We start from the raw sequence: 11,019 nt of genomic DNA on the forward strand, positions 1-11,019 counted from the left end.
TTGTTCCCTATAGTAATAGTCTCTCATGGTTTTTCTCCCTCTCTGATGATTTCCCATTCTGTTTTCCCTCCCTTCTCCTATGGTCCTCTGCCCTTTTCTTATATTCCACATCTGAGTGAAATCATATGATAATTGTCTTTCTACAATTGACTTTTTTCGCTTAGCATAATATCCTCCAGTTCCATCCACACTGATGTAAATGGTAAACATTCATCCTTTCTGATGGTTGAGTAATATTACATTGTGTGTATATATATATATACATATATGCCGCATCTTCTTTATCCATTAATCTGTAGATCGATATCTCAGCTCTTTCCACAGTTTGGCTATTGTGCACATCATTGCAATGAACATTGGGATGCATGTGCCCCTTCAGATCACTACATTTGGATCTCTGGGGTAAATACCTAGTAGTGTAATTGCTGGGTCATAGAGTAGCTCTATTTTTAACTTCTTGAAGAACCTCTATACCATTTTCCAGAGTGGCTGCACCAGCTTGCATTCCCACCAACAGTGTAAGAGGGTTCCCTTTCTCCCCTCATCCTCATCATTTCCTGTGTTGTTAATTTTAGCCATTCTGACTGGTGTGAGGTGGTATCTCTTTGAGCTTTTGATTTGTATTTTCTTGATGCCAAGTGACGTGAAACATTTTTTCATGTGTCTTTTGGCCATTTGTATGTGCTCTTTGGAGAAATGTCTGTGCATGTCTTCTGCCCATTTCTTGAGTGGATTATTTGATTTTTGGGTGTTGAGTTTGATAAGTTCTTTATAGGTCTTGGATACTAGCCCTTCATCTAATACGTCATTTGACAATATCTTCTCCTATTCCATAGGTTGCTTTAGTTTGTTGACTGTTTTCTGTGATGCTCAAATTATCCTGTTTGTGCAGTGGAGCCTTTTCAAGGTGACTCCAATGCCATCCTCCTGCTGGCATCCTTGCGAGTTGTCCCGGGGGTTTGTTTGTTTCTTTCTTTTTAAAATTGAAAAAAATTATGTTGCTTCTCTCCAGCCATCATTCCCAATATTGGTCCCATAATATTCCTTCACTTTAAAAAAATATTTATATTAATGTATATAAATGTATATGTTAATATATATTATATATTATAATATTAATATAAATATAATAGTAATATAAATTATGATATATTAATATAATAATGTATTAATATATTATTAATATACTATTTATTAATATAATTAATATAACTCTTCAATTTATTTAAACTAAAAAACAAACAAACAAACAAACAAACAAAGCAGTTTAACCATTTCTCCCAGCCCCCATCCCTCTGTCTCTGGTAACCACCAATCTGTTCTCTGTATCTATGAGACTGATTTTTATTGTAGATTCCACATATAAGACATATAATATGGTATTTGTTTTTCTCTAACTTATTTCACTTAGTGTAATGTCTTCAAGGTTTATGGACACCATATGTGATATATACATGTATATGTGATTATATATCCCATATTTTCTTTATCCATTCATCCATGGATGGATACTTAGGTTGCTACCATATCTCAGCTCCTATAAATAATGCACTGTGAACAGGTGAACAGGAGGCTGCACATATCTTTTAGAGTTATTGTTTTTGTTTTCCTCAGATAAGTAGTCAGAAGTAGAATTGCTGAATCATATGGTAGCTCTGTTTTTAATTTTTGAGGAACATTCCATACTGTTTTCCATAATGACTACACTAATTTACATTCCCAACAATAGTGTATAAAATGTACAAAGGGTACCCTTTTCTCTAGATCCTTGCCAACACTGTTATGTCTTGTCTTTTTTGATAATAGCCATTCTAAAAGCCATATTGTGAGATGATATCTCATTCCGGGTGTTTTTTTTTGCACTACCCTGATAATTAATGATGCTGAGTATCTTTTCATGTGTCTATTGGCCATCTGTATGTCTTCTTTAGTAAAAGGTCCATTCAGATCTGCCCATTTTGTAATTGGATTTCTTGCTTTTTTGCCTTTGGATTGTAGGAATTATTTATATATTTTGGATATTAGCTTTCATCAGATTTGCAGATATTATCTCCCATTTGGCGAATTGCCTTTTTATTTTGCTGATGGTTTCCTTTGCTGTGAAAACTTTTTAGTTCATTGTAGTCTCACTTGTTTATTTTTGATTTTTTTGCTTTTGCTTTTGGCACCAAACTCAAAAAAATCATCACCAAGACCTATGTCAAGGAGCTTACCACCTATGTTTTCTTCTAGGAGTTTTAAGATTTCAGATTTATTTTCAAGCCTTTAACCCATTTTGACTAAATTTTTGTGTATAGTATAACGTAGTGGTTTAGTTTCATTCTTTTGCGTGTGGCTGTCTAATTTTCCCAGCACCATTTATGCTACAGACTCTTGCTCCATTGTATATTCTTGGCTCCTTTGTTGTAAATTAATTGACTATTGAGGCATAGGTTTATTTCTGGATCCTCTTTTCTGTTCCATTGATGTGTGTGTCTTTTTATGCCATACCATAATGTTCTAATTACTATAGTTTTGCAGTACAATTTGAAGTCAGGGAGTGTTATGCCTTCAGTTTGTGTATGTTTTTCAACATTGCTTTGGCTGTTTGCAGTCTTTTGTGGTTCCATACAATTTTAACATTATTTGTTGTATTTCTGTGAAAAAATGGTATTGGGGTTATGATAGGATTGTGTTGAATCTGTAGATTGCTTTGGTATTATGGACATTTAAAAATATGACTTCTTCCAATCCATGAGCACAGAATACCTTTCCACTTATTAGTGTCTCTTCAACTTCTTTCATTAATTTCTTATGGCTTCCAATATACAGATCTTTCACTTCCTTGGTTCAATTTATTCCTAGGCATTTTATTCTTTTTGATGCAATTATAAATGGGATGATTTTCTTAATTTCTTTTTCTGATAGTTTGTTATTAGTGTAAAGGAATGCAACAGATTACTGTATGTATTGATTTTATATCCTTCAGCTTTAATGAATTTGATTATTCTAGCAGTTTTCTGAAAGAATTTTTAGGGTGTCCTATTTATAATAATCTATTTGCAAATAGTGACAGTTTTACTTCTTCCTTCTGAATTTGGTATCTGTTATTTATTTTTAATGCCTTATTGCTGTGGCTAGTATTTCCAATAGTGTGTTGAATAAAAGCAGTGAGAGTGAGCATTCTCGTATTGCTGCTGTTCTTAGATGAAAAGGTTTCAGTTTTTCACCATTGAGTATGATGTTAGCTATGGGCTTGTCATATATGGTCTCTCTTATGTTGAGGTATGTTTTCTCTATACCTGCTTTGTTGAGATTTTTTAATCATAAATTGATGTTGAATTTTGTTAAAAGCTTTTTCTACATCTATTAAGTTCATATGATTTTTATCCTTCCTCTTGTTAATGTGGTATATCACATTGATTGGCAAATGTTGAACCATCCTTGCATTCCTGGAATAAATCCTACTTGATCATGATGTATGATCCTTTTAATTTATTGTTGAATTCATTTTACTAATGATTTGCTGAAGATTTTTATATCTGTGCTTATCAAGGATATTGACCTACATTTTTCCTTTCTATGTCATCCTTTTCTGGTTTTGGTATCATAGTAATGGTGGCTTTTTAAAGTGAGTTTGGAAGAGTTCTCTCTTCTATTTTTGGAAAACCTTGAGAAGGATAGGTATTAATTTTTCTTTGAATGTTTGGTAGAATTCACCTGCAAGGCTGTCTGGTTCTGGGCTTTTTTGTTGTTGTTGGGAGGTTTTTTGATTATACATTTAATCTCCTTACTTGTAATCCGTCCTTGCGGATTTTCTATTTCATCTTGATTTAGTCTTTATAGTTTGTATATTTCTAAGAATTTATCCGTTTCTTCTAGGCTGTCCAATCTGTTAGAGTATAATTGTTCATAGTAGTATCTTATGATTATTTGTATTTCTGTGGTATCAGTTATAGTATTTCCTCTTCCTTTCTGACTTTGAGTCCTCTCTCCTTTTTCTCTTGGTGAATGTAGTTTAAGGGTTATCAGTATTGTTTACTTTTTTTAAAGAACCATCTCTTTGTTTAGTTGGCCTTTCTTTTTTTAGTCTCTTTTTCATTTATTTCTTCTCTAGTGTTTGTTATTTCCCTCTGTTAATTTTGCACATTATTTGTTCTTCTTTTTCTAACTCTGTGAGGTTTAAAGTTAGTTAGTTTTTTTTTTAATTTGAGACTTTTTTGTTTCTTGAGGTAGGTCTTTTTTGCTGTGAACTTCCCTCTTCAAGCTGCTTTTTCTTGCATCCCATAAAGTTTGGTATGTTACATTCTATTTTTGTTTGTCTCAAGGTATAGTTATGATTTCTATTTTAATTTCTTTTTTGACCCATAGTTGTTCAGTGGCATGCTGTTTAATGTCCACATATTTGTGAATTTTCCACTTTTCTTTATGTACTTAATTTCTAGTTTCATACCATTGTGGTCATAGAGATGCTTGGTATGATTTCAATCCTCTTGAATTTATTAAGACTTGTCTTGTGGCCTAACGTATGATTTATCTTGGAAAATATTCCATGTGCACTTGAGAAAGAATGTGTATTCTATTCTTTTGGATGGAATAGTCTATAAATATCTGTTAAATCCATCTGTTCAAATGTTTCATTTAAAGCTGATGTTTTCTTATTAATTTTCTGTCTGGATGATCTATTCATTGATGTAAATGGGTATTCAATTCCCTATTCTTATTCTATTGCTATCTATTTCTCCCTTTAGGTCAGTTAATATTTGTTTTATATATTGTTGAGTGCATAAATATTTACAAATGTTATATTCTTTTGTTGGATTAACCTCATTATTATTATGCCACACCCTTCTTTGTCTCCTATTATAGTATTTGGTTTCAATTCTACTTTGTTTGGTATAAGTATAGCTAGTCCAGCTTTCTTTGGGTTTTCATTTTCATGAGACATCTTTTTCCATTCTTTCACTTTCTGTGTGTCTCTACATGTAAGTGAGTCTCTTGTAGGCAGCATATAGGTAGGTCTTATTTTTTTTTTATTTGTTTTGTTTTTGTTATTTTATTCTGTTTTAATCTGTTCGTCCGCATTACATATTTGATTGGAGAATTTAGTCCATTTATATTTAAATTAATTATGGATAAGTATGTGATTATTGCCATTTTGGTAATTGTTTTCTGGCTATTTTTGTATTTCTTCTCTGTTTTTCTTTTTCTGTTGCTCTCTTCCTTTGTGGTTTGATTACTTTCTTTGTGGTATGCTTATATTCCTTTCTTCTTATCTTTTGTGTATTTACTATAGATTTTTACTTTATGGTTACCATGAAGTTTGCATATAATAGTTTATACCTATAACAGTTTATTTTAACTTGATAACAACTTAAGTTTGATCTCATTCTAAAGCTCCAAATTTTTACTTCCCTCCCTGCATTGTATATTTTTGATGTTATGTTTACATAATTTTATCTTTGTGTATCCCTTAACCAATTTTGTAATCATAAGCATTTTACTACGTTTGTCTTTTAATCTTCATAGTAGTTTTATTTTTTAAAATTTATATATTTTAAGCATTTTATTTATTTATTTGAGAGAAAGAGAGAGACAGCATGCATGTGTGAGCAAGGGGAGGAACAGAAGGGAAGGGAGAGAGACAAGCAAACTCTGTGCTGAGCACAGAGCCTGACTCAAGGCTTGATTTCACTGCCTTGTGAAACCAAGAGTCAGACACTTAACCGACTGAGCCACCCAGGCACCTCTTAATCTTTGTACTAGTTTTATACTACCTTTACTATATATTTACCCTTCCAATGAGATTTATTCTCTCATATGTATTTTTGTTATTAATTAGTACTGTTTCTTTTCAATTTTATTTTATGTTAGTTTATTCTTGGTGAATTATAAAAATTATTGATTGTAACACTTAAATGCAACTGGAGATAATAAATTTGGTAATATAAGTAAGGTTTAATAATTTCACTTTATTAGAAATTATCTTTAACATAAAATAATGCCACAGTATTTATAAATGTATCATTTATAAATTAGCAAACAGTTATCTACATAGGGTGAAGTTGAGACCAATGGATATATGAAAAAGAGAGTTGGGGGGAGATGGGAGTTTGCCAAAGATAATCAGACTATCCTGTAATTTTCTAAATGTCAGGTCATGCTTTGTTGGTCTTCCCTCCTCGTTGATATCAGGGAAGAGATATAGTAAACTGTTAAAGCCAGAAGAGAGTCAGAGCAGAAAAAAGTGACCAACCAGGCTACCTCTAGCCTATATAGCACCTGTACAAATTTCATTAAAATGGTCCATCAAGTTAGATTTTTAAAATATACTATATTAATAGAAAACTTGAAGTATAGTAAGGCCAATGGATTATGAGACAATTACCATTAAAAAGAAAGTATATTACAATTCCCAGGAGAAGAGGAGCATGCCACACAATGGTGGGCCACACAGGGAAGCACATGGATTGGGCAAGTTTTTGTTGTGGTGTTCGCTGGAAGGAACTGGTGCATCAGTGTAGGTAGGGTTAGATTGGCTAGTTTGAATGACTTCAGCAAGCTCTGTGGCATAGGGGCTATCGCTAGTTTTCTGGCATCTGGCCCTGTGGTAATTATGCCTAGGGTACAAAAAGCCTTATAAAGGAGGGGTTGCTGTTGTGGACTCTAAACTGGCTGTTTTGTTTTGAAAATTGTGCTTCCAGAAGTAGGACTCTTCTCAAAAAAAGGTTGGTCAGTTGGCGGGGGCAAATGAGGAAGGCAAGAAGTCAAAGCAAAGTGTCTGAGGCATGTTATTGGGCTGCTCACAGCTAGAGGTACCCAGGAGATGTATGTAGAGCAGCTGCTAAAGCATAATTTGCAGAAGCTAGCAACATGGTTAATGTATTAAATGAACTGGAAAGATATATCTCCTGTGCTGTTTACTCTGCTTTGCTCACCAGAGTCATTCTCTGCCTCCCTCTGCCCTTGCTCTGGGCCCTAAGAGGCTGACCTTAATGTGTTTCATCACTCCATCTATCATTCCTTCTGGATTGGAGTTGTACACAGCAACTGGCAGAGATTGGAGGAGGAAGAGAGGAATGGGTCTGGATATTTATATTATTCTTGCCCCCTTCTGACATTGTCCTACCTCTAATTATAACCTCTATCAGGCAGCATTTCTGTCACCACTTCAGCTTTTCCCAATCTCTGGTAACATTAACCTTGTCCCTTTATACTTAGGGTTATAAATTACCACTGTTTCTTCCTCAAGCACTTCCTCATCTCTTAGCTTTTCAGCATACTTCTTTGAATAATCCCTTCAATGAGCTATATTTAATTAAACTCTGAATATACTATTTTTTCCCCTGCTGACACTTTAAACTTGCTGTTACACACTTTTCCTAGTTAGGCATGGCCCTGCCAGTCCCAGCTTGGTGAATAAAGGTGCCCTTTGCACTAATAAAAGGATATCTGTTTCCTTTGTCTAACCTCACACCTGGATGTAAGGCTTTGTTAGTAAACACAGACTATACTTTAGCTCCCACTAGCTTCCCTGCCTTGTTCTTCTCAAACTAGGCAAGAGAATGGAAAAACTATGTTGCATTTACTATGGAAGAATAGCAAATAGAGGAGAGAGAAACGGAAAAGTCCTTGCCTGTCACACAAAATGTTTATATATATATATATATATATATATATATATATATGATTCTTTTTCTAATATAAGTATACATTAAAAATGTGGCTCTACTTGTAATCCATCATTTTATGTGACTGAGTTCATTTAGATAGAATAACACCATGGCTCCTAAGCATTAAAACATGAAAGCTATAGATCTTATGTTTGTGGTCTCCTATAACAAAATATTACTGTACATTTTATATTCATTTATTTTCCATTATATATATTATGGATTTATGTATGAGTTTATTTATATATGGAAACATATAAGTTATGTAGAACTTCTTTTTGATGGAAATTTACAGATACATGGATGAGGCCCAACTTTAGTGCCCTGGACTAATATCTGTTGGAAATTAGAGATTTTGTGAGGATTGAGAATAATTTGTACAGAAAAATTAGAGCATTTCTGGTAAGGAGGGCATGAAAGAAGAGTGAAAAGTGAAGATGAAAGACAGAGGGACTTAAATAGCCCAGAGGCCATTATGGCAGTACCCTACAAATGGAAGACTAGAGAAGCAGACATACTGGGGCTGGGAAAGGGTTCAAAATAGTAGCTGATAGGTGACTGAGATTTATTGCTTATCAGCGTACATTTTCATTTTTATAGTATATTCATACTTCCTAACATAAACTGTAAGCGTAACCAGGCTTTGGATTTCATCATTTCTCATCTCTAAGTACGTTCTCTTTCTTGATGACCTGAGCAGTGGCATGGTTTTAAATATCATCTGTATTCCAACAACTCCAAATTTCTACCTCCACTCCAATCCTCTCTCCTGAGTTTCAAACTTGCATATCCAAATTACTACTGGATACATTTGCTTGAATGTCTAATAGACATCTCACATTTAACATGCCTTTCCTACTCTCAGAACTGCTCAACCCATAGTCTTCTCTGCCGCAGCTGGACACACCACCATCCATCCATTTGCTCAAGGCCAAAACCTTATGGTTGCACTTTGTGCTTTTCTCTTTCCCTATATTAAATTAATCATGAAATCTTGGTGTTTCTACCTTTAAATATATACATAATCTAATCACTTATCACTAATTCTGTTGGTACCACTCTGATCTGAGATATCATCATTTACCTAGAGATTAAATTATTGAGTCATTAGGTATGCATATATTCACCATTAGATGATGTCAAACTGTTTTCCTGTTTTACGTTTTTCCCCTCCTCCAGCAATGTATGAATGTTTCTTTTCCTCCATATTTTCCCTGATGACCTTTTACATTTTAGCCTCATGAATGTATAATGGTATCACACTGTAGTTTTAATTCGTATTCCCTGATCACTGAGGTTGAGCGTTTTTTTTTATCTCTTTATTTGCCATTTGTTTAGCCTTTTTCATGAATTTCTTATAATCGTATCACTTGTGGAGACCAATGAAATAAAAGTAATATTTTGTGTATGTTGTTTTTTAAATAAAATTTGGAAATATAACAAAAAACAGTTGTGTACATTTCCATTCTTGCAGACTTTGGATTTATTTTCTAAGTTAAATATTAATTTGTATATACCATTTATTTATACTCCATATGTTTTCAGATAGCATTTGAATCACAAGAGAGTAATTTAACTGTTAATTTCATAGCTTCCCTGTTCAATCACAAAGTCACTTTTCTTCACCTCTTTATATCATCCATATAAAGTTTACCTAGAACCAAAGAATCCAGTATGTTTAGTTTTCAATATTCTCATTAAAAATGCTTAACATTTTGTTGTTGTTGTTGCCAGTGTCAATGTTTCTTTTTTTTTTCTTTTTAATCTCTCATGGTTTATTTACGTGGCAATACTGGGTTACATAGATATTTTGCTTCCTTGAGTGGTTTAAGCACAAGTTGCTAATCAACAGGCAAACAAAGAAGGAATTTTATATACTCTACATTGAAAAGTATATTTAGTTATTTTCTTTCTAAAAGTTATGAGGTTGTTAATTTCCTAAAATAGTCCAAAGAATTTGCTTTTATATATCATAGTTAGGTTTAGGTAGTGATCATTATTCTTCTAAACCTATGGAGAACCTCCAAATTTTATTTATGTAAAAGAGAATGAATATTTAACATAAATCTACAGAGAAGCTGTGGATTTAAGTTATGTATGTCAGATTGTTGATGAATCATTTATTTACCATGAGCACAGAGTAATGCTCTGTTACTCTCTATTTATGCCCTGTGTATGTTTCTGCATGCATTTAGAGATCCTTGGTGAACCTTTCCAACATCTGGTTTGACTAAAATCATTAACTCCTTGATCAGAGACAGTAGTGTTACATGTCCATGTAATACTTTATGTTAAAAAAAATATACAAGTACTCTTCTATTGGTCAAGAATGTTAGCTAAAATATAAAAATTTATTCACATGCATAAAATTAATGGAAATCGGTGGCATTTTCTATTTGATATCTTGTTAATGATATGACATGTTATAATGCATAAGGCCATCTGAAGGCATCTGGAAGACAACCCAGCTCTGGAGAAACTGTTGCTTCATATTCAGGGGAATGTGGGCTTTGTGTTCCCAAAGGACCTCACTGAGATCAGGAACATGCTGTTGGCCAATATGGGGTTCAAACGGGGACCTGTGCCAGTGTCATGGCTCCATGTGAAGTCATTGTGCCAGCCCAGAATACTGAGAAGACCTCCTTCTTTTAGGCTTAGGCATCTCCAGGGGCACCATTGAAATCCTGAGTGATGTGCAGCTGATTAAGACTAGAGCCAAACTGGGAGCCAGTGAAGCCATGCTGCTGACCATCTCTCCCTTCTCCTTTGGGCTGATCATCCAAGCAGGTAGTTGACGGTGGTAGCATCTACAACCCTGAAGTGTTTTGGCAACACAGAGGAAACTACACTCTTACTTCTTGGAAGGTGTCCACAGTGTTGCCAGCATCTGTCTGCAGATTGGTTACCCAGCTGTTGCATCAGTACCCTATTTTAACATCATGGATACAGGCGGGTCCTGGCTTTGTCTGAGTAGACTGATTACATCTTCTCAAGGCCTTCTTGGTTGATCCATCTGCATTTGTGGAAGCTGCCCCCTTGGTCATTGCCCCATAACTACTACCACCAGCTCTACTCCTGTTGCTGCCACAGCCTCAACCAAGGTTGAAGCAAAGGAAGATTCTAAGGAATTGAAGGAGCATATGGGATTTGATCTCTTTGATTAATCACCAAAAAGCAACAACTCAGCCAGCTCTATTTGTGAAACAAAGAAATAAACATTTACTTCTCTAAAAATATAATAATAATAATAATAATAATAATAATAAATTACATGTATTTAGAGGTAGATGTGTGGAAGTCAATTCATAGCACATATCTTTGTTGAATCCTCTGGATTGGGGAACAAGAGATCTGTATGTGAGTTGCC

The 11,019-nt window shown here is 34.1% G+C and overlaps 1 pseudogene; it reads left to right on the forward strand.

The window, feature by feature from the left end:
* Window positions 1-10,011: 10,011 nt before the first annotated feature.
* Window positions 10,012-10,816, forward strand: LOC100468949 (annotated as a pseudogene).
* The last annotated feature ends 203 nt before the right edge of the window (window positions 10,817-11,019 follow it).

The sequence above is a fragment of the Ailuropoda melanoleuca genome, chromosome 5 (assembly GCF_002007445.2).
Source record: "Ailuropoda melanoleuca isolate Jingjing chromosome 5, ASM200744v2, whole genome shotgun sequence".
NCBI lineage: Eukaryota > Metazoa > Chordata > Mammalia > Carnivora > Ursidae > Ailuropoda > Ailuropoda melanoleuca.